The sequence below is a fragment of the Antechinus flavipes genome, chromosome 1, assembly GCF_016432865.1.
Source record: "Antechinus flavipes isolate AdamAnt ecotype Samford, QLD, Australia chromosome 1, AdamAnt_v2, whole genome shotgun sequence".
NCBI lineage: Eukaryota > Metazoa > Chordata > Mammalia > Dasyuromorphia > Dasyuridae > Antechinus > Antechinus flavipes.
The window spans coordinates 132,487,871-132,492,937 of record NC_067398.1 but is presented as its reverse complement, the minus strand read 5'-3'; the positions used below and the strand labels follow the sequence as shown (position 1 = coordinate 132,492,937).

At 32.3% G+C, this 5,067-nt stretch overlaps 1 non-coding gene across 1 annotated transcript; it reads left to right on the top strand.

Annotated features, from left to right (window-relative positions):
• Positions 1-3,074: 3,074 nt before the first annotated feature.
• On the top strand, positions 3,075-3,179 carry LOC127546060 (U6 spliceosomal RNA). Its single transcript, XR_007949924.1, has one exon. It is a non-coding gene; the product is annotated as a U6 spliceosomal RNA (small nuclear RNA).
• The last annotated feature ends 1,888 nt before the right edge of the window (positions 3,180-5,067 follow it).

The following is a 5,067-nucleotide window of genomic DNA, read 5'->3' as shown; positions in this document are numbered from 1 at the left end:
GTTTTAGTGGACTAATATTCAATTCAATACTAGCTAGTATTGTATTCAATTCAGTTCAACACATTTGTAAAGGATTAATATATGCTAGGCACTACACTGGGTATCTGGAAGTACAAAAAACATTCACTGCCCTCAAGGGGCTTAAAATGCAGAGAGATGGTTCACCCCAAATCAGCAAGCAGGCCTCATTTGATACTTAGGATGTTTTATTTTCCTTCCTTTAAAAATGCTAGTTGAGTGAATGAATTAGAGTTATGCTTCTGTAATTCCAAAGATTAATAATCTATTAGTAAACATAATTTGAAGCAAACGTGTATAATTGCAGAAAAATTATCATAGTCTAATATCTATCCTTTGTTCAAAATTGACAATATAATTACTTTAAATCAAATTCTCCTTGGAGGAGATTAAGAGGGGGGAAAATCTGTTTACATGATTCAATCAAATTATCTTTTACTATTTCTCTTTTGACTGTGTCATGATGACAAAGCAGGGGAGTTTATCCAGAGTTTTTGGCTACTTACATCATGATGCTGACAATTTGACCATTCAAGGTGACCAAAAATAACCTACTCTTCAATCCTTATACCTGTCCTTACTGTCTATACACACATTCTTCACTTCTTTAAATTTAAAAAAAAAAAAAAAAAGCTATTGGGAAGCCTTGTAGCTATGTTAATGAGTTGTTCTGACATTTTGGGAACAGTTTATGCATAATTCATTTTCTAAAACAATAATGTATAAAAATATAAGGCTGCTTTGCCTTGTTTTTGAAAATAGCAGATAAGGCATACAGTATATGTTTTTTATTTATCCTATTTATTTATATCCTCTCTCTCCTCTGTCTCTTTCTGTATGTATATCTGTCTTTTGATCTCTGTCTCTCCATGGCCTTTACTCATAACAAAAGTTGAATTAAATTTCAACTAAACATGAATACTATCTTTCCAAATCATCCTAGTTAGATATAAATTCAAATTATATACCAAAATCAAAAAATATATCAAATTATACATATATTATTTAAATCCTTGAACAGTGAAAGAGTAACACTCTGTCAGGGTGTTCAATTCAAGTTCTGTTAAATAGTTCTGTGACTTTAGCAAGCTACTTTGTTGATGGTGGGGATGGTGATGGTGGGGATGGTGACAGCGATTTTGATAAGAAGGAGAAAGAAGAGAAGGAGGAGGAGAAGAAGGAAGAAAAGGAAGAGGGTAGCAATAATGATGATAATAATGGTAGTGGTGATAATGATAATAACAGGTTTATATAGACCTTTATAGTTGGCAAAGTACCTATTTCACTATAATTCAGTGAGGTAGCTTATGCAAATATTACCATTAAGGAAAGAAGCTGAGATTCAAAGACAGAGTAAAGAACTCAACGCAGGTATCTTGATTCCATTTATATCAGCTGATCTCTAATATACCCTTGAAGCTCCAACACTCTGATTTTTAAGCCATGCTCACACCAGACACAAATCTGTACCATCAATAACAAAGACTTTCCATTTGTATGAGATAATAAGGGCATATGCGTTGAATAGAAAATTGATGTGTTAAAGAACAAAAGGAAAGATGGATGGAAATGTACCTGTTAAAAATTAGCAGCGATTCAATTATCTTTATTTTGCTAAAGTCTTTTGCTATCATTAATCTGATCCAAACTTAGAAGAATGATAATTATCTCCAAGCAGAGGAGAGGCTTTTCATGATTTTCTACAGCCCATAGCCCCAGCAGCCATTCTTCTTCAGGATTATAACAGTGGTCAACACAGATTATATTTGCTGACGAATATATTGATTCAAGGGAGCTGGTAAAGTTCAGGGAGAAGTTGAGGAAGGTGGAGGAAGGCCTTCACTCCAGTAAACCTCCACTGGCTGCCAGTGTCAACAAATATTTAAAAGAATTTTTTCACAGAAGTCATTTTACTATAGCTACATTCCAAGAAATTCCCTCTCTTTTCTCCCAGTTAGGATGGCACAACTTTAGTAATGCTTTAAGGAATCATGTATTTGAACAAGAAATGAAACATAGGGAATTGTGTCTATCAGGCTGCTGGCCTTAGCTGCAGGTTTGCTATCTCAGTGTGGGAAAGCTGCAACTGCATGGACTGGAACTTTTCTAAGCTATGCATACTGATTTATATTGTCAATAAGAAAGTGCATTGCCAAAAGTCACAAAGCAGATTGGTAAATGAAGATTTGGCGGCAGAATAACAAATAAAGAAATGATGAGAAGCTCCTGTAAATTCATGGTCACAAAATAATAATCCTGATTCTTACTTCACAAACAGAGACAGGTTTTTATTATTGTCAAAATCTTTTTATAGTATCACAGGACTGAGGCTGGAAAAGACTTTGGAGATCACCCAGTCCAACTCTCTAACTTTATAGAGCAGGAAATTGAGTTCCTGAGAGGTAAAGTGATTTGAAAAGAGCACTGACTTGGAGCCAGAGAACCTGGGTACAAATTCTGGCTCTGCTACTTAATAATTGGATAATCACTTCAAACCAGAAAGGGCTTTCAGGCATTCCTCATTTTTACAGATAAGAAAACTGAGTTAGAGAAGTTAAGTGTTACACAGATAATAAATAGAAGATTCTGGATTGAAACTCAGATCCTTGGATTCCAATCTAAACCTTCTTCCATTGTATGATATTATCTCAAATAATTTATGGCATTGAATTTGCCTTTTAAGGTTTGCAAAACACTTTCTTTTTTTCACAATAATCCTCTTAGGTAAGTAGTACAAATCTCATTAGCCCCACTTTACAGATGAGGAAACTGAATATAAGAGCGATCAAAGGACATAACTCTAGAGTTGGATGAGAGAAGCTATAGAGTCCCAAAGTGTCAACCACATTCTCAAGTGTGACCCAAACCAAATGAAAATGTAACTGGGATATATTCAACAAAACAAGTAAAAATACAATAAAATATTGGTAATATTACATTTTAAAACAAAATATATGGATATAGGGCTTGCTGAGCTTCATTTCCATTGGTGTTTGACATTGCATTACATTAGTAATCCAACAGTCCCATTTTACAAATATGGAAAATGAATTACAGTGCTTGCTTAGGAAGTACACATTCTAAAATTGTAACAATAACAGAGATTAGTATGGCCTGTGGGCAAGGATGACATGCTAATCCATATAATTTTAATTATATATATATATATATAATTTTAATCCCATATTAAAAAGTAAGAAAGAAAAAAGTAAATGAGTTCCACAAAAACAAAATTATTTGTTTGAGACTATGTACATAGTGTCAGAGACAAACTTAGAATATATTACTTCTGACTCTAAATCCACTATTTTTTTTTTTTTGTAGATGAGGATACTTAATATCCTCATCTATAAAAATGACAGGATTGGACCTGATGGTTTAAATTTCCTCTCATCTTCAAAATCTATGAATCCAAGGCCTTGCCTTGACAGGACAGTCAAAACTGAAATCCATAATCTTCAACCCAGTATAATGCCAGTGTTTCAGTCACTACTGGACACTGTACTTCCACACTGAAGAGAATTGGAAAAAGTTCACATAAGCAAGAAGGAAGGACAATTTTAAAAGAAAGTATGAATTTTAATATATATATATATATTTTAAAAACAGTATAGGTTGGAGATTCACAATATCATATAGAATCTTTTTGTGTCTTGCTATATACAGAAAAAGAATTTTCAGAATTTTAAAAAATAAAATGTAAATAAAGTAAAATTTAGTTATAACTAAGCTCATACTTTATAGCAGAAACATTCTAATTTATAGTGTATGTGAAATTACATTGATTTTGACTAATTGAATAGAGTTTTCCTAACTGGGATAAGCAGTTGATGAAAAGTTCAAATCATAGAACTTTTTAAAAAGAAATATGTTACTCTCAACATATCCAGTAACTCAAATTATACTAAAAGAATATTGCCTAGTATGAGGTAATTAATAACCATACCAATTACAGAAATGCAAGTCATAGGATTCATTTTGGAAAGGACATTTTAAATATGTTCCAACTCTCTCAATTTACAAATGCAAAACTGAGAGTCTAATATATATGTGAGTGCTACAAAACAGGTTGTTGGTTTTTTAAAAAATATTTTAAATATCATACTAGCAGATTTCTATTCACTATCCCCATAATTTCTATGGAGAAAAAAGTTTTGAAGGTAAATGTCAGGGCAGACTTTTCAGATTTTTGCAAACTTCAATTTAGTAGAACCCAATTTACTGTAATGAAATTTTACTAGAGGTTATTATAGATTTCTTGTGCGCTCAACTAAAATTTATTTGAGTCATGTGCAATGGTTTAAATAAAAATCTATTTGAACTAGACTAAAAAGAGTAGACTCCTGACTATGATTTGGGACACCTATAATTCTGGCAAAATTTTGGATTATGTCTGTATACTGAGAGCATTAACATAAGTCTACACACACACACACATCACAGGAAAGGCAGTACTAGTTCAACAAGAAATTTTGAAGTGATTTTCAATCTATCCTTTCTTCCTTTTTGTTAGCTACCTTGTAAGATCATCATATGTATATGCTAGGATGCTGAAATTTATCTGCCATTGCTGTCACTAAGCATGAATAATTTTGACCTCTTATCTTTCTCATAATGTTGAAATCAATTACTTTTTAATCTCTATTACAAAATTACACAACCCTGCCCCCTATATACCATAAAATCTCTTTCTTTGGACGTTCTTTGATCACCTCAATCAAAACTACTTATGCTATGTTCTCTTAATTTATACTGTGAGAACTTCCATGGCCCAAGTTATGAATTAAGCCAAAGTCACAATGGAAAAATGTACTATCTCTTCTGGATATCTTGTTTTTCATTTTAAGAGGGAACCTCAAGACTTTAATTCATAGTGAGAAATTAGAGATGTGAATTCCAAGCATTCTAGAAAGCTAATAGGAACTACATAGTAATAATTGCAATCTCAGGATGCCTCTATTTCAATGGTTAGGAAAGTCTTAGTGTGTCTTTAATCATAAAATAGCAGGTAGATTTTGAATATGTAATAAAATTTTCTGAATTCTATTT